The sequence below is a fragment of the Loxodonta africana genome, chromosome 7 (genome assembly GCF_030014295.1).
Source record: "Loxodonta africana isolate mLoxAfr1 chromosome 7, mLoxAfr1.hap2, whole genome shotgun sequence".
NCBI lineage: Eukaryota > Metazoa > Chordata > Mammalia > Proboscidea > Elephantidae > Loxodonta > Loxodonta africana.
The window spans coordinates 35690667-35709491 of NC_087348.1; the positions used below are offsets into that span (position 1 = coordinate 35690667).

At 50.2% G+C, this 18825-nt stretch overlaps 2 long non-coding RNA genes across 2 annotated transcripts; both read left to right on the forward strand.

Annotated features, from left to right (window-relative positions):
• The first annotated feature begins 1398 nt into the window (after positions 1-1398).
• Positions 1399-18526, forward strand: LOC135231689 (uncharacterized). The gene is made up of 2 exons (XR_010322437.1): positions 1399-6537; positions 14527-18526. It is a non-coding gene; the product is annotated as an uncharacterized LOC135231689 (long non-coding RNA).
• Positions 6544-9883, forward strand: LOC135231690 (uncharacterized). Its single transcript, XR_010322438.1, has 2 exons — positions 6544-8604; positions 9735-9883. It is a non-coding gene; the product is annotated as an uncharacterized LOC135231690 (long non-coding RNA).
• Positions 18527-18825: the final 299 nt, after the last annotated feature.

Here is an 18825-nt window from a genome sequence, read left to right on the forward strand (position 1 = left end):
TATGCCTGGTAAATCAACTACATTTTCTTATTGATACCAGTAATTTCTCAGTACATGCTGTTGAGTCTTAGATGTGTACTCACTCTGTCTTCTAATAACAAAAGTAAATATTAGAAGGAAGGAACCAACACTGGTATTTGTAGAGACATGGTTTGACTTTTTTTTTCTTCTTTTTTATTGTTGTAAAAATATATATAACACAACACTTGGGTCTGGCTTGTTATTGAACTTAACAAGAAGGGTATTTGTCTTCTGGGACTGGCTTTTTTTCATTCAACATTGTACTAAGATTCATTCATGATGTGTTGTTAAACTGTGGGTCATGGCTTGTACTGTTGAATGGTGTGCCACTGTGTGAAAGAATCTACTGGAATTCATCCATTCTGTTGATGGGCATTTGTGTCATTTTCAGATTTTTTGCTCTCAGGATCAGTGTGGCTGTGAACATTCTTGTCCACATTTGGAGTACACGCAAGAATTTCTCTTGATTTTATGCCTGGAGTGGGCTGGGAGGGGTGGTTCTGCTGACATTCTGCTTTATGAGATAACGCCAGATTGTTTTTCCCAGTGGTTATACCAAGTGGCGCTCTGACAGCAACATACTGGAGCTCCCGTGACTCCACATCGTCTCCAACACTCGGAGCTGTCAGGCTGGCTCGTTTTTGCCCTTCCAGTGGTGTAAAATAGCATCTCATTGTGGTCTTAATTTGCATTTCCCTCATCACCAAGGAGGTTGAGCATCTCTTTTGTGTTTTTTGGACAAATGTGTTTCCTGTAAAAGGCTGGTCCTTATCTTTTGCCTATTTTTTCTATTGGATAACTTGGTTCTTCTCATGGATTTGCAAAGACTCCTTATATGTGCTTGATGCTCATCCTTTGCCCATCATATTATACCTTACAGATGTCTCCTCAGTTTGTGGCTTACTTTTCACTTTCTCTAAGGTATCTCCACTTCTCTCTTTTCTCCTACACCTGTGCCGGGACGCCCATTGGCATTGCTAGTGCTTGGATGGGGTTGTGTCCCTCAGAACGCTGTTTAGACTGATCCCACTGTTTTCTGGCTCTTGCAGTTTTAAGGGACCCCTCTTCTCTTCCAATTCTCTCCCATTTTTGGCCCAGGCGCCTGGTTGGGGCGCCCCTCTCTGGTTGGGGGCGCCCCTCTCTGGTTGGGGGTGAGCATCCTGGGTTCAGGAAGGGCCGCTCCGTGATGTTGCCCCCCCAGGAGAGGAGTTATTTATCACTTCCGGCTCCCCACCTGGGGGGCCGGGCCCCCTCTCCGCTCGGCTGGGCAGCAGCCGCGGCAGTTCGCGCTCCCCTGGGGGCGGTCCGGGGCCCTCCGGAGGCGGAGGCGGGGACCAGGCCTGCGGCGGGGGCTGGGGTGGGGGACGGAAGCTGCCCGAGCAGATAAGGGCCGAGGTCTGGCCTGCGGTGAGACAGTGCGGGACGCTGCCTCCGCCCCTGGCTCCAAGAGCCGCCCCGCACTCTGCGTTCCCACTCCCCGCCCGGGGCCAGGCATCGTGGGTTGGAGACCTGAGGGAGGAGTGGGGGATGGGGCTCACTCACAGTCTCTGGACAAGTGACAAGTGACAGCTGGGCTCCAAACCTCAGTTAGCTCAGCTGGAAAATGGCGGCAGGAGCCCCACTTACCCCACAAGGCTGTTGGGGATGGAACAAGTGCAGACTTGTGAAGCCCTCTATGGGTTTGGGCCTTTTTTTTTTTTTTTTTTTTCAATTTTATCTTATTGTGGTAAAATATAACAAAACTTTGCTATTTTAATCATTTTTAAGTGTACAATTCAGTGACAAGAAACATTTTTATGCGTTAACAAAAAATAGGCTACAGTGTATGTAGAACAGGGCATCAGGATTGGAGGAAGACCTGCGATATAGAGAGAACACGACCTTGTTTGCTGAAAGCAAAGAGGACTTGAAACACTTACTAATGAAGATCAAAGACTACAGCCATCAGTATGGATTACACCGCAACATAAAGAAAAGAAAAATCATCACACTGCACCAGTAAGCAACAGCACGATAAACAGAAAAGATTGAAGTTGTTAAGGATTTTATTTTACTTGGATCCACAATCAACACTCATGGAAGCAGCAGTCAAGAAATCAAACGATGTATTTGCATTGGGCAAATCTCCTGCAAAAGACCTCTTTAAAGTGTTAAAAAGCAAAGATGTCACTTTGAGGACTAAGGTGCACCTGACACAAAAAGCCATGGTATTTTCAGTTGCCTCATATGCATGTGAAAGCTGGACAATGAATGAGGAAGACCGAATGAGAATTGATGCCTTTGAATGATGGTGTTGGTGAAGAATACTGAGTATACCATGGACTGCCAGAAAAACGAACACATCTGTCTTGGAAGAAGTACAGCCAGAGTGCTCCTTAGAAGGGACGACGGCGAGACTGTTTCACTTACTTCGGATATGCTATCAGGAGGGCCCAGTCTCTGGAGAAGGACATCATGCTTAGTAAAGAAGAGGGTCAGTGAAAAAGAGGAAGACTCTGAACAAGATGGACTGACACAGTGGCTGCAACAATGGACTCAAGCATAATAATGATTGTGAGGATGGCACCTAACAACAACATCAACACTATATGTAAACTATATTAAAAAAAAAAAAAACAACTTTAATATGCCGCCAACATTTTGCCACGTTTAAACGTCTCTGTAACAACTCTTTTAATGACAACCTAAAATTCTGTACCATGTGTGAAATATGCATGCAAACACCTACTGTCCATTCATCTCAAATATTTAGCGAACAACTGTTGGTTGCCAGGCTTTTGCTTGAACGTTAAGGCTGACTGCAGTATCTTACTATTATAATAGTAATGCTATTATTAATCACGTGCTGCTGAATATCTGTGGGGCTCAGCGTGTGGATCTGTAACAATTGCCTCAGGAAAAATTCCCAGAAGTGGCATTTCTGGATTAAAGAGGAGGCACGCTTTAAAGCTACATTACCCTACAATTAGGTTTCTACCAGTTTGCACGGACAGTTGCTTCCTATGTATAGCTTCGGTTTGGGCCTTTTTTAAAAGGTGGGTACACTAAGCTCCCCTGACTGCCCCTGCTGTACCCCAGACTCTCCAGTCCTCATCCCCACTGTCTAGATGGGAAAATTGGGGGTCTCTGCAAAGTCTTAGAGCCAGCAAGCAAGAAGCAAATGGGGAGGGGGTGTGGAACAGTAGTCAGGCCACACTCTTTCTACTGCCCCCATCCTGGGGACAGAGCTAGGTTTTGCAGAGCCTGAGGTATATACAATTTGGGGGGCCCCTGTTAAGAAAAAGATAGAAAATCACGAACACAAAATTGCTGTGGCCTCTCTCGGGGCCTTGAAAGGGGCCCAAGCAAGTGTCCAGCTTCCTTGCAGCACCCTGCAGACCCCTGGAGGGGGTTACACCCCGCTCCCAGAGACAGTCAGAGACTAGCACAGTTACAGGGCAGGTGGCCCAAGACAACAGGGCAGGGACTGCTGGAATGAGGTGCCACTGCAGCTGGTCCCCAAGCCCTTGCATGCCCAGGCAGCTGCCCCCAAACCCAAGAGTAAGGGCAGCTGGGCTTTTGGGGAAATGCCCCACAAGCCCTCCAGTCCCGCCCAGTCATGGTTCAACTTGCCACTAAGGGCCTCTAAGCCTGCAGGCCGGGGGTGGTAGGGAGTCCCCAGGGGAAAAGGAAGGGGGCCTTTCTGGAGCAGTGTGAAGTGCACCAGAAGAGTCAGACAGGATTTGGGTTCAAGACCCCACCAGGCCATGTGACCTTGCTTTCCTCATCTGTAAATCAGAGTAATAATATTATCTATCTCCCAGAGCTGTTCAGAGGCTTAAATGAGACTGTTCATGAAAAAGGGCTGAGTCCTTTGCTGTGCAAAAAAATAAATAAATAAAAATCCCTTCTCTGAAATCTCCAAGCCAGGAGAGGTTTTCCTCTCATCATTTTAGGGTTAACTTGCTTATCCAGGAGTTGGTCTCTCAGCTAAGAAGTTGCAGAGTTGGGATTTGAACGCACAATTTTCTAGTGCCAATGTCCCAGCTCTAACCACTAGGAAACACTGCCTCCTTGGGCCGAGGGAGTTAAGTCCCACTGCTAGGTGTGCAAGGAACCCTGGTGGCACAAACAGTTAAGCATTTGGCTGCTAACTGAAAGGTTCGTGGTTCTATCCACTCAGTGGCTCTGTAGCAGAGAGACCTGGCCATCTACTTCCGTAAAGATTACTGCTGGAAAGACCCCATGGGGCAGTTCTACCCTGTCACACGGGGTCACCGTGAGTCATCATCGACTCGATGGCACCTAACAACAACAGCAAAGGGTGCGTGTTTAGGGCAGGGAGGCCAGCAGAGCTTCTTAGTCCAGGGGGCTACTTACCTTTCTGGAACAGCTTCTGGACTTTATAATCTCTCTGCTTTCCGAGCACCTGAGGAGAATCTAGGGACAGAGCAGGGGATCTGGGAATAGGCCATGGTCACTGGCCCGGGCAGCAGTAATCTCCAAAAGGCTTGAAGTCTTTTCCAAACAAAGCGGTGCTGCTTTGCCTCATTGCTTGTGTAGGATTTCCACTGAGTCGGCAAACAGGAGAGCTGAGTTCACATCTCAGAGCTGCCCCTTTTTAGCCAGCTGACCTTGCACCAGTCACTTCTCCCCTCTGAGCCTCAGTTTCCTCAACCGTATAATGGGGTTAAGGATAGCTGCAGCCTGTGAGAATTTTAGCATGTTATATAGGCAAAGTGCCTGGTGAATGCCCGCAATTGTTAGAGCATCCTGGCTGACTAAGGTTGGAAGGGGTTGGCTTGTGAGGGAAGGTGGTGTGCAAGAGGAAGCTGGGGTCCTCCTAGGGTCCCTGAGAGAGAGCCCCTTGTGGCAGAGCTGGGAACCTCAGCTCCTGCATTTTCCCAGATCAGCAAGGGTCAGAGCAAGGCCAGGGGCCCCGGAGGCGCACCGAGAAGAGCAGGGAGCAGAGGTTCTCACCTTGGTTCGGCCAGGTGGAAGGGAAAGAAGGGAGGAAGTCAGGGCTTCTGGGAGACCAGAGGGGCAGCCAGTGCATGACTCCAGACACACAATCCCCCGAGGCCCCATTCCATGACCTTATTTGCCTCATTGCAAACTTTCAAAGTAGCTGATGTTTCCCCTTATTTTCCAAATGGGGAAACCAAGGCTCAAGGAGGCAAGTTCACTTGCCATGGCGTCTGTCTGGCTCTGCGGTCTGGACTCCAGTAGTCACTTAGCTAATCTGCCTAACAAGGTTTCGAGTCAAGCAGTGTGATCCTCTTTCTACAGACAAGGAAACTGAGGCTCAGAGGGATTCCGGGCCCTGTCACTCTCTCCCAAGAGCCCTGAGCCCTAGGCAGACAGCTATGCCCTCTGGCATCACCAGGCGACTCAGAGTTCCGGACCCCAGGCTGAGGAGGATTTGCTCTCAGTGACAGCAGAGACTCCTGGGGTAAGGGAGTGAGCTCACCGTTTCAGGAAGGCTTCAAGTAGAGGTGTTCTGAGTCTCCACCAAGGTACCCAACAGCCAAGGAACAGGAGGATCCCCTGGACATTTGGGAGCATGGCTCAGCTCATAGTGACCCCAAAATGAACTAATTTTTTTCTGCAATTCTTTATATTTTATCTTAAAAATTCACACAAATATGCAACTTTCTCCTTAGGAAATGTTTTTGTTTTCGTAGGAAAAAAAAAAAAGTTTCCCCCGCAGTCTTCTACCTGAGTGGATGCTCCAGGAAGACATGGCATGGCTAACTCCTGTGGCCGGATCTCCTGCCTGTACCTGGAACCCCAGGCTCCTCGGGCCCCCAGCTCAGGCCCTTCTCCTGGCTTGAGAGAACTGTAGGGACTGGGTTAAAGAAAGACCTGCCTGTTCTCACAGTCTAGGGCTGTCCCCATCTCTGCTCCATGCTCGCTCCTCTGGCCCAGCCCTATCATCTTCTCTCTGCAGACATTGGTCCATTCCAGCCCCTGTCCCACCGGGGATTCTCCAGATGCCTCCCCATCCCCCCCCCTTCATCCCCTGAGGGTCCTTGGTCCAGGAGATGCTCCCTGTCTTCACTCCTCCCCATTAGATAGCTGACCATCCACCTCCACAGACCAGCACACAACTCAGGGATATTTGTGCCATGAGGAGGAAACTGAGGCCCAGAGACGGGTGTGCCTAGCCCCAGGTGCCTGGTGAGGAGGGTTGGGATGCCCAGGGGGTGTCTCTGGGCAGGTGGGGGTGCCTCGGCCTGAGAAGAGGGCACCGGGTCTGGGCACTGGCCAGGGAGGCAGGAGAGAGGGGGAAGGCTGCGGGGCACTCAGGGGCTGCTGCCTGGCAGGTCCCCGTGCCCAGGGTAGGGAAGTTTCTTATTTCTCCTGCTCCGACTTCCCCCTTTGATTTATAATAGCCATGAAATGCTCTGCTCTCTTCTCTTTTCCTTGCTGTCCCCGGGGCCGGAGGAGCAGAGGCCTCCTCGGGCACCAGGCCTTGGCCTTGATGGACCCTCATCTCCCTCCAAGGGCTGAGCCTGGGGGAGCCAGAAATGGGAGGTGAGTCAGGGAAGGCAGGGTGGGATGAAGAGGGGCCCAGGCCTTCCAAAGTTGAGTCTGGGCAGGGCCCGGAGGGGCAGACAAAGTCACGGCTGGGAAGGACAGGGGCTGGGCTGAGGGTGTGGTAGGTGTGGACTTGGCAGTGGATGGCTCCCTAGGGGTGAGGGTGGCAGGCTCTGGGCCCACAAACAGCCTCAGTGAGGCTTGGGGATCGGGCCCTGTCAGTCTGAGAGCCAGGCTCAGAGGCCACAAATGTCAAACACAGGGTCAGAGAAATGGCTTCTCTCTGACCCCATATTCTGATTGAAATTCAAATCAGGCCTGACTCAGGCCAGTCTGGGGACTGGACTGGGAACCTAGAGGAGGGTGTGAGTCCTGGAGCTGGGGATGGTGGGCTCCTCAGGCTGTAGCTGAACATCACCCCCAGACCTGGCCCAGGCGGGTAGGGCTGGGGTCTGTGTCCGGCTCCTCAGTAGGCCTGGTGGCCGAAGCGTTTCTCCCAGCCTCAGTGTGGTGCCTGTGGTAATGGAGCTGTTGGCATTTTGCAATGGGCCGGGGGTGGGGAGGCGGCGCACACATGCTTCCTGTGGTGACCGGGCGCTTCCTGTTTTCTCAGGCGCCGGCCTGCTACTGCCGATGTGGAAACAGGGCAGCTGCAGCCGGGCGGCTCCGGGCTGGGTGCCCCGACCCTGCCCAGAGGGGCCTAAATGGGCCCACTAACCCCAGGCCCCAGAGTGGGACAGAGGATGGTCCGTGTTTCCCCCTACACCACACCAGGTTCCATCCTTCCCCAACAGCTTCCCGCCAAGAGGAAGGGCCAGGCAGGGCCAGGGGCTCGAGGCTGAACAGGTGGTCAAGGGAGTCAGAGGTCAGGGGTGAGAGCCCTGGACTGGGCGTCAGGGCATGTGACTGTGGTTTCAGCTCTGTCCTTAACTCGCTGTCGACAGTCCCTAACCCTCTCCAGGCCTTGGTTTCCCTTTTCCTTTTGTGTCATGATCATGAAATCTGTGACTAAAACCCTCACCCATTGCTGCCCCAATCAGAGGTGTATCTAAGGTATGGTAAGTGCGGCTTGAGGAGGGGGCGCCACTGAGCAGTTTCTATTAACCCAGTACAGCCCAACGTCTTTCCTCAAGGGCGGCAGACACAGAGCTTAGCAAGTGGGAGTAGATGGGAGCATAAGCCACGACCCTCCCCCCACTAAGTTCATGGCAGCGCCAGACAAGGTGTGGAATGACATTCTTGAGGAGCCACAAATATGAAAGGCGCCTGACTGAGGCAGCCGAATAAGAGGGGGGAAGGCATTTCTGCTGACACCCGCCACATTACCCTCTTTCAACATCTATTCACCTTGAAGGGGGGGCACACCTTAGAGATTGCTTCTGGGTGTTTATTACCCTCACTACCTGGGGTACAATTTCAGTGCTTGTCATAGGTACTATTTTCTGTAGATACGCCTCTGCCAAGATCCTCAGCTTTGGGGATGGGGCAACTCAGAGGTGAGGCTTGGTGTAGGCCTTGACAGAGGGGAACTGGACAGGCTGGGGTCAGGGAGAATACGGCAGGCGGAGGCCAGACTGGAACAGCCTGGAGATGGGAAGGCCAGAACCAAGTTTGATGGGACACACGAGAGAGAGATGGGTACCGAGGTTGATCCCAAAGAACTCAAACGCAGGAGAATTTTAGGAACCTCTTTATGCATACGATCCTGAGGAAAGGGTCTGACACCCCTCATGTTCTTGCTCAGAGGAAAGACAAGTGGCTGTTGAGAAGGGGAGGCAGGGCCAACCCTACCCACAAGCTCAGGAGATGGGAGCCCATCTGGTGGGATGTGAGAGACTTGGGAGATTTTTCTCTTCTCGTCTGTCAAAATGCTCTGGACGTCCACTATGAGGGCCAGGCTTTGGGGTTCAGCATTGCCCCCTTCCCGGACCTGTTTTGTTTTGTTTTTAAGCTGATATTGCAAGAAGGGGAGGAGAGATGACTTTGCTTCCTGGTACTTTGCTGACAGAGTCTGACCTCTGGAGGAAGAGTTTCTCTGAAGGAAGGCTGAGGCTGAGCCCTCTGGTAACTGACCAGTCCACTGGCTGAGCCTAGTCACTCCCTTAGCCCAGAGGTTCTGAGACCCCCATTCTCAGTAGCTCCCCACTAAATCCCCAGGGCTGCCCACCATAGACGGCACAGGGACTCAGCTCAGGGAAAGAGGTTTTGGGATCCCAAGGCACCTATGCCAGCTCGAGGGGCCATTAGGGCCCCCTGGCTCTGCCACCCTGTCACCCTGCTGTGGTGCCCTGGCCCAGCCCTGAGTGCTGAGTTGGCGGCTCAGCAGCTGCTCTGGCCACCGAGGCCCAGTTATAAATAAGCCCAATGTGGCCAAGTCATCAAGTTCTGGCTCCTCCAGCCCAGCTGCATTACCTCAGTGACCACAGGTTGGGGCTGCCCAGAGCTGGGCCCACCAGGACCCGCCCACCAAGGCCAGAGGCCAGGCCCAGCTTAAGGCTTCCTGGGGTCCTCAAATCCAGGGTTCGAGCATCTGCTGCTCCTCAGGCCTGGGCCTCCCTGGACACAGGCCGCAGAAGGGGCAGGGCCCATCCCGCCTGCACGGAGCCGGCAGCTATTTACAAACCGAAACCAGGAGAAGTGAAGTGGCTGCGGCCGAAGTGGCTCCATGCCCCCAACCCCCACTCCCACTCCATCCCCGGCAGCCCCATCCCCCCTCTCCCCATGGCTTCCTCTTTCCTTCCCCACACAGCTCCCCAGCCTCCCACTGCCCGGCCAGCTCTCTTCGGACGACCTGCAAACACATTGTGGTGACCCTGACCTCACAGTTTCCTGCCTGGGGATTCTGGGGGTCCCTTTCTCCTCCTCACCCCGAGGACCCCATCAGTCCGGATTCCTTGGAGTGGCCCCCTCCCACCCGGAACCGGCCCACCCTGGCCTGCCCAAGGCCCATTCCCACAGGCCTGTTCTCAGTTCCCCTTCGTGTTTGGAAAAGCTCCAACACCAATGGCGGCCTTGATGCTGCTGGTCCCTGCCTGAGCGGTAGCTTCTCTGGGTGCCCTCAACCTTTACAGTAGACACGGAGGGGTGCAAGGGACCTGGGCAGAACCTGGAGCATGGGGCATCCAAGGGGCATGTCTCTGGGCAGAGGTCCTGGGCATCGCTGTTCTCAAGTTGGGTTTTGGCTGCCTTGTCAGGCTGGTGTGGGTCACAGGCCTTCACGGTGCAGAACGGAGCTGGAACAGATGAACACTTGGCCCGAGAACAGTCTGACACTCCTGGGAACCAGCAGGCGGGATGATACGACAGTGACGGCTCTCCCAGGAAGGAACAGAGCTAGACATGATGCTTGTTATTAATAATAAACTCCCTCACAGTGGGACCAAGGTTTACGGTTTACATCAGTTTCAGAACAAGCCTGTTCCATTATCTCCATAATAAAGAGAAACTGAAGCTCAGAGGCGAAGCCATGTGTCCAAGTCCACACTTAAAAAGTGCCTGGACTGAGATTCTAGACTCCCTGACACTCAATCCCATACTCCTTGCATCTGACAGCCCACATTCCATCTTGTACTTCAGTTTCCCTCCTGGGCGGACTGAAGGTTCCCAGTGCTGTCCAAGGTCAGGAGCAGGGCTGGCCTGAGGCTTAATGGAGAGCAGGCCTTGGTCTGTAGATGGCCAGATTGCCTTCCCTGGCCAAGTGGTCTGCCCAGCACCCCTCGCCTCTCCCTCTGTCCTGCCCCCAGGGAAGGATCTGTCTGCCCCCTTTCTTCCCTCGTGCCAAGCCCCTGCTGAGGCAGAAGTCCTGGCCCAAGCCCTGCTCAGATGTGGCCAGCCGGGTGACTTTGAGTTTCACCTAACCTTTCTGAGCCTCAAATTCCTCCTCTGTGAAATTGTCCCTCCTCAGATACTGAGAACCTTCTGGGTGCCAAGGCCTCTGCTGAGTGCAAGCTGTCTCTGCAGCTAGGACACAGTCTCTGCCTTTGTGAAGCCCAAAGCCGTGTGGGGAAAGCAGATGAATTACAAAACCCTGAGAGCTCCAAGAGGGAAACTGAGGCTGTGGGACACCGAGAAGTGATGTGTGCTGCCTGGGATGGGAGGGGTACCACTTGGGATGAACCCCGAAGGACAGGAAAGAGTTTGGCAGCAAAAGCAGGGTGGATAAGCTCTCCATGCTGAGTCACACCCCCATGCTTAGGCTCTATTGGTTCCCACTGGTTGGAGTACCCTTCCTTCCTATGGGCCTGGTGAACTCCTACCCATCCTTCAGAGCCCATGGACATACCATACAGCATGACCCGGCCTGCATTTCTTCACCTCCCTTTTCCTGCCCAGGGCCTGAGCAGACCAGGAGGTCTCATGCAGCACTCACAACCTCCTCACCAGCCCCACCCCGGCAGGCGTCTGCTCCCAGCTCCAGCCCCCGCTGTCCCCTGCTCCGAAAAGCACCGGTTCCTTTTTTCTGGGTGACCACATGCCATGCACAGGGAATTTCCATCGCAGCCTGCGGAGCCTCTGATTCACTCAGGCCCCTCACGCAGTTAACTCTTTCCCGGCCCCAGCCTCCTGCTCCGGCACGTTGGGCTGCCCGCACCCCCAGCCTGGGACCCCTGGGCAGTTACGCACTGGCCTTGGATCCCACAGTCTGGAGGTCAAAGTCAGGCCTTCACTCACTGGCCCCCCTCAGGCCCACCCACTGTCATACACACAGAGACCCCTGTCCCAAAAGCTTACGACACACACTCGGCGGTTTTGGGCGGTGGTTGAGAGCACCGGCTTTGGAGTTGGATAAACCTGGGTCCAAAATCCAAATCCTGATTTCTAGCCCGAAGCAAGTGTAAGTATCCAAACTGAGTCTTACCTGTAAAACAGAGATGATAATTCCTGCCCCTCAGCCTTGTTGCAAAGATCTAGTGTTCAGGGCACTGAGTCATTTTTTTCTTCTTTCTAAAGGGCCCACCTCTCTTCCTATCACCAGGTCTCTGTGCTACCTGGGTCCCTTCCCCATGGCTGGCCTTCCATTTCCAAGAGCTGGCTGCTTGGACAAGATGGGTGAGGGGAGACTGCAGCTCCAGCCCTAGTGGTGGTGGCTCTCCTCTGCTGGCTTTCCCACTCCCCTATTTCTCAGCTTTTCCAGGAAGGCTACAGGGAGGCCAGGAGATGGGAGTTCTGTGGGGCTACAGGCTGTGTTGGCGAATAATACTGAATATACCGTGGACTGTCAAAAGAACGAACAAATCTGTCTTGGAAGAAGCACAACCAGAATGCTCCTTAGAAGCAAGGATGGCAAAACTGCGTCTCACATACTTTGAACATGTTATCGGAGGGGATCAGTCCCTGGTGAAGGACATCATGCTTGGTAGAGGGTCAACAAAAAAGAGGAAGACCCTCAACAAGATGGCTTGACACAGTGGCTGCAACAATGGGCTCAAGCATAACAATTGTGAGAATGGCGCAGGACTGGGCATTATGTTCTGTGGTACATAAGGTCACTGTGAATCAGAACTGACTCAATGGCACCTAACAACAACAATAGGCTGCAGAGCTGCTAAGCTCTCAGGCACAGGGCTAAGTCTTTCTCCTCCTGCTGGATGCTGGGCATGTGCATGACACATGCTTTCTGGTCTAACTCCCACCATCCTGTGAGGTGTGGCCTCTTAATGTCCCCATTTTACAGATGAAGACACTGAGGCCCTGAGAAGTAAGCCACTCACCCTCAGGCATACAGGGAATGAAGGGCAGGGACAAGATTCAAATCCAGGTTTGTACTCCTAGCCTCTGCAGGTCTCAGTGAGCATTTGTGGACTCCAGTGAGGGAAGTGTGCACTAATTGTATCCCTACTGTATACCAGGTAAAAGCATACATAAACTCTCTCCTTCAGTCATTAGAGCAATGCTGGGAGGTGGAGCTTATTGGCCTCTCTACAGAATAGAGGCATCTGAGCTTCAGAGGGGGAGGAGCTCACCAGGAGGCCTCATACCAATTGGTGTGGAGGATTCAGGGGTGCCTTGTGCCTAGGGAAGAAGGGGATGGTGGAGGGGGCTCCACAGAGCAGGTGTTGGGGTAGGGAAGCAGCTTCTGTCCTCCGTGATGGAGCAGGGGGGCGTGGCGCGCCGGTGGTGAGCAGAAGGAAGTCACTGTGGGTGGCGGTGGGTTTGAGGTGCCGGAGGCTGAGTGATGTGGCCAGGAGGTGAGCTCCCCATCTGCAAGCCTGATCAGCAGAAGAACAGGGGTGTGGTGGGGGTGGCCAGGATTGGGGCAAATGGGAAGAGGGCGTTGGAGAGGCAGTCTGGAAGAGAGGAGCCCTCGAAAACAGGCCTTGGTGTTTGGAAGGGGTGGGCCTGTGAGCAAAGGCCAAGGGAGGTTGAGAAAGAGGTTCTGGAAATGTTGAGTAGTATCTTCTGGCGGGCGGGCCCACTTGGGGTCAGGGAAGGTGGAAAGGCTGACTGGACCTCTGTGGTGGGGGCTCCAGCACAGTCCTCAGAGACTTGAACTTGAGCCTGTGGACAAGTGAGAGTAAGGAGAAGATTTTAGGTAGAAAAATTGCGATGAGTGAAGCTCCAGACAGGGACAGTGGGGGTAGTACAGGCCACAGGGCCACTGAGAACTGCAGTCACATCTCACCTCACTCACCAGCCATGTGTCCTTGGACATGTCTCTTCACCTCCTTGGGCACTGATAATATATCTATGGAGTAATGGTTAGCCATTGGCTGCTAACCAAAAGGTCTTTGGTTCGAATTCACAGGAATAAAGACCTGGTGATCTGTTACTGTGAAGATTTCAGCCTAGGAAACCCTATGGGGCAATTCTACTCTGTCCTATAGGGTCACTAGGAGTCAGAATTAACTCAACAGCACACAACAACAACTATATATATATAACACGTAATATATATTAACATACATATATATTATGTTGTTATTAGGTGCCACTGAGTTGGTTCAGACTCATAACAACCCTATGTACACTAGAACGAAACACTGTCGGATCCTACACCATCCTCAGAATCATTGCTGTTTGAGCCCATTGCTGCAGGCACTGTGTCAATCCATCTCTCTTTTGCTCACCCTCTACCTTACTAAGCATGATGTCCTTCTCCAGGATCTGGTCCCTCCTGATAACGTGCCCAAAGTTTTACCATCCTCCCTTCTAAGGAGCATTCTGGCAGTACTTTTTCCAGAGCAGATTTGTTCGTTCTTATGGTAGTCCACGGTATAGTCAATATTCTTTGCCAACACCGTAATTTGAAGGCGTCAATTCTTCAGTCTTCCTTATTCATTATTCAGCTTTTGCACGCACTTAAGGCTATTGAAAATACCACAGTTTGGGTCAGGTGCACTTTAGTCAAGGTGACATCTTTGCTTTTTAAATTAACACCTCAAAGAGTTCTTTTGCAGCAGATTTGCCCAATGCAACACATCATTTGATTTCTTGACTGCTGCTTCCATAGGTGTTGGTTGTGGATCCAAGTAAAATGAAATCCTTGACAACTTCAATATTTTCTGCATTTATCATGATGTTGCTTATTGGTCCAGTTGTGAGGATATTTGTTTTCTTTGTGTTAAGATATAATCCATACTGAAAACTGCAGTCTTTGATTTTCATCAGTAAGTGCTTCAAGTTCTTTGCACTTTCAGCAAGCAAGATTGTGTCATCTGCAAGACACAGGTTGTTAATGACTCTTCCTCCAATCCTGATGCCATCTTCTTCTTCATATAGGCCAACTTTTCAGATTATTAGCTTAGCATACAGATTGAAAACGTATGGTGAAAGGATACAACCCTGACGCACACGTTTTCTGATTTTAAACCATGCAGTATCCCCGTGTTGTGTTTGAACGAGTGCCTCTCGGTCTATGTACAGGCTCCACAAGAGCACAATAAAGTGTTCTAGAATTCCAATTCTTTGAAATGTTATTCATAATTTGTTATGATCCATAGTCAATAAGACACAGGTAAACATCTTTCTGGTATTCTCTGCTTTCAGCCAAGATCCATCTGACACTGGCGATGATATCCCACGTTCCACGTCCTCTTCTGAATCCGGCTTGAATTCCTGGCAGCTCCCCGTCGATGTTCTGCAGCAATTGTTTTTGAATTATTTTCAGCAAAATTTGATATCGTTTGATAATTTTTGAATTCTACTGAATCATCTTTCTTTGGAATGGGCACAAATATGGATCTTTTCTAGTCAGTTGACAGGTAGCTGTCTTCTGAGTATCTTGGCATAGACGAGTGAGCGCTTCCAGTGCTGCATCTGTTTGTTGAAATGCCTCAACTGGTGTTCCGTCAATTCCTGGAGCCTTGTTTTTTGCCAAGGCCTTCCGCGCAGTTTGGACTTGGACTTCTTCCTTCAGTACCATCAGTTTTTGTTCACGTCACCTTCTGAAACGGCTGAACATCAATTCTTTTTGGTACAGTAACTGCGTATTCCTTCCATCTTCTTTTGGTTCTTCCTGTGTCGTTAAATTTTGTACCCATAGAATCCTTCAATATTGCAACCCAAGGCTTGAGTTTTTTCCTCAGTTCTTTCAGCTTGAGAAATGCTGAGCATGTTCTTCCCTTTTGGTTTTCTAACTGCAGCTCTTTGCACATGTCATGATAATGCTTTACTTTGTCTTCTCAATCTGCCCTTTGAAATCTTCTGTCAGCTCTTTTATTTCATCATTTCTTCCTTTCACTTTAGCTACTCTACATTCAAGAGCAAATTTCAGAGTCTTTTCTGACCTCCATTATGGTCTTTTTTTCTTTCTTTCTTTCTTTCTTTTCTCTCTTTTTAATGACCTTTTGCTTTTTTTATGTTTGATGTCCTTGATGTCATTCCACAACTTATCTGGTCTTTGGTTATTAGTCAATGTGTCAAATATATTCTTGAGATAGTCTCTAAATTCAGGTGGGATATACTGAAGGTTGTACTTTGGCTCTCATGAACTTGTTTTAATTTTCTTCAGCTTCAACTTGAACTTGCAAGTGAGCAATTGACGGTCTGTTCCACAGTCAGCTCCTGGCCTTGTTCTGACTGAGAATATTGAGCTTCTCTATCGTCTCTTCCCACAGATGTAGTTGATTTGATTCCTGTGTATTCCATCCAGTGAGACCCATGTGTACAGTTGCCATTTATATTGTTGAAGAAAGGTATTTCCAATGAAATTATTGTTGGTCTTGCAAAATTCTATCTTGCGATCTCCTGTGTTATTTCTATCACCAAGGCCATATTTTCCAACTATTGATTCTTCTCTTTTTCCAACTTTTGCACTCCAATCACAATTATCAATACATCTTAATTGCATGTTTGATCAATTTTAGACTGCAGAAGTTGGTAAAAATCTTCAAATTCTTCATCTTTGGCATTAGTGGTTGGTGAGTAAATACATATTATATACGTTAGTATATGTACAAAATGTCTGCCTTTTAGAAGCATGTGAGGAAGGAATCAGTTTATGCAGGTATCAATGGGGGCTCAAGATATGGCAGTCCATTTCCTCTTGCCTTTGTCATCACCCACAAGCACTTCATAAGCACTGCTGTGGGTAGAAGCTCAGCTTGGGTCTCAGGCAGACCTAGGATTAAGTCTTACCTGGACCTCGGGTTGGCTGAGCAACCCTGTGCAAGTCTCGCCCTGCCTCTGAGCCTCAGTTTCCTCATCTGTACTATGGGGATGATAATGGCACCAACTTTACATATGATAAGAGGGAATAAACCCTGCAAGTCAAAGCCTAAAGTCAAAGCCAAGGCCCCTCTCCTCTCTGACCTCACCCCTCCCATGGGCTCTGCTCACACTGGCCTCCATGTTCCTGGAGCAGACTCCTGCCTGCAGCTGTCACACTGGCCTTTCCCTCTGCCTGGAAGGCTCCTTCCAGATACATACTTGGCTCTATCTCTCACTTGCTTCCAGGGTTTGTCAAATGTCACCTTCTGATGAGGCATCCCGGTCCACCCTCTTTAATACTATGACGTTCCCCCACCCTGCTCAGCCCCTATTTCTAACCCACCTTATCTACTTCCTATAGCACTTGCTACCTTCTACCATGCAGGGAAATGTGCTCACCTATTGTGTTTATCACCTGCCTTCCCCTGCTAGGGTGGAAGCCTCATGAGGGCAGAGTTATCTGCCTGTTTGGTTGTCTGGCACACAAAGGCCCTCAGTAAATATCTGTTAGATGTCCTAATGCACTAAAGAGTCAGCCCAGTGCTGTGACCAGAGCTTGGGGAGCTTCAAGGGGCCCATGCGACCCAATCTGGGGCCCAAGGAGCCTCTCCCAGTGTCTCAACAGTGAGAGGAAGTTGCAAGACGGCCATTTCTGTACACGCTGTTCATGGCTCAGCTCTTTTTGGCAAACTTTCCCAGCTCTTCGTGTGAGGCTTTCGTTTTCCCATATGCCCTGTCACCCCCGGGGGGACCTGTTGCTAGAAAAGAGGAGACCATTGTTTCCTTCTTTTGGAGTTCCTTTGGGCTGAGGTGTAGAGGACTTCAGGGCCAGAGGTTGTGGCCCCTTGGTGGACTCAGCTTGGACGACATAGCACCCACGTTTCCTGTTGCCTTCCTACCCTGCAAATTGCATTAACACAACTCTGCCCCCACAGTGGCCCAGCCCAGTGAGGGCAAAGGGCACCACATCACCCGGGCCGGCCCAGCCTTCCTGTCACTCTGGAGGCCCCAGCCCTCCCAGGTCACCCTCTTGGCCATCCACCCATCCATAAAGAACCCAGCTACCATCTGGCTCTGCCCACCCTCAGGTCTGACCTAAAGCCCTTATTGGGAGGTTAAGGTGGTACAACATTTACTAACGGCGATGTGGCAATTTATCTATCTATCTACCTATCACCTATCATCATTACCTATCATCATTTATCTCAAAATAAAAAATGCACTGCCCTTCAACCCAGAAATTCCATTTTTGTAAAATAACATATGTTATTGATTTCAGTCCCGGTGACTGAAGGAGCCCTGGTTGCACAATGGTTAAACACTTGGCTGCTAACCAAAAGGTTGGTGGTTCAAACCCTCCACAGGAGAAAAGACCCAGTGATTTGCTCCCATAAAGATTTACAGCCTAGGAAACCCTACGGGGCACTTCTACTCTGTCCTATAGGGTTGCTATGAGTTGGAATCGACTCTTTGGCACACAACAACAACGACATTGATTGCAGCACGATTTGTAACAGCAGAAAACTGGAAACAGCCTGAATGTCCACCAATAAAAGACTGGTGAAATAAATGATAACAATGGAACACCACAGAGCGATCAAAACAGGCTATAGCTACGTGCAGCAACGTGGTTGAAAAAAGAAGTAGGACCCAAAAGAATACATATACTCTGATTCCATTTATATAAAGATTGAATTTTGATATGATAAAAACTAAACTACACTGTTGGGTATGCTTATCTAAGTGGTAAAAGTATAAAGAAAAGCAAGAAGTGATTACTGAAAAAATTAGGATGGTGTTACTTGTGGAGAGAGGGAGGAGGTTGTAAGGGGGCATTTGGGATGCTTCCTGCATTCTGGCAATGTTTTATTTCTTGACCTGGATGGTGGTGACATAGGTGTTGGCTTTATAATTATTCTTTAAACTGTACAGAAATGTTTTATGTACTATGCCATAGGAATGGCATCTCACAGCACGTCCAGACGGTGGAATACTATAGACTCAATGAGAAGGAAAAGGGAGCTTTCTATATAAGGATGGGAATCCCTGGGTGGGGCAAATGGTTAACGCACTTAGCTACTAACCGAAAGGTTGGAGGTTCAAGTCCAGCCAGGGGTACCTCAGAAGAAAGACCTGGTGATCTGAAGAATCAGCCATTGAAACCCCTGCGGAGCACAGTTCTACTCTGACATGCGTGGGGTCACCCTGAGTGGGAAGGTATTCAACGGAAACTGGAACTGGGTATGTAAGATTGTGGAATGGATTTGTGGGGAACAAAGCAAAAAAACCCAAGGAGCATGCTATCTTTCGTGTAAAAAAAAAAACTTTACACGTCTGCCTATATGCTTACGTCTGCTTAGACTCTCTCTAGAAAGATACGCAAGACTTTTGGTAACACAGGCAGCCTGTGGGAAGGGAAACTGGGCACCTGTTTACCTTTTTGTACCTTTTGAATTTTGCATCATGTGCATGTATTACTTATTCAAAAAATAAAATAATTAAAAAAAATTTTGCTTCTCACTCCTTGGAGTCCCCAAGATTTTTTATTTCAAGCTAATACCTGGCCAACAAGATTGAGATCGAGGTACAGCCCGGGCTTGAATGCCCCTGGTGAGCCCTGGTGAGTCGGGGACTCTC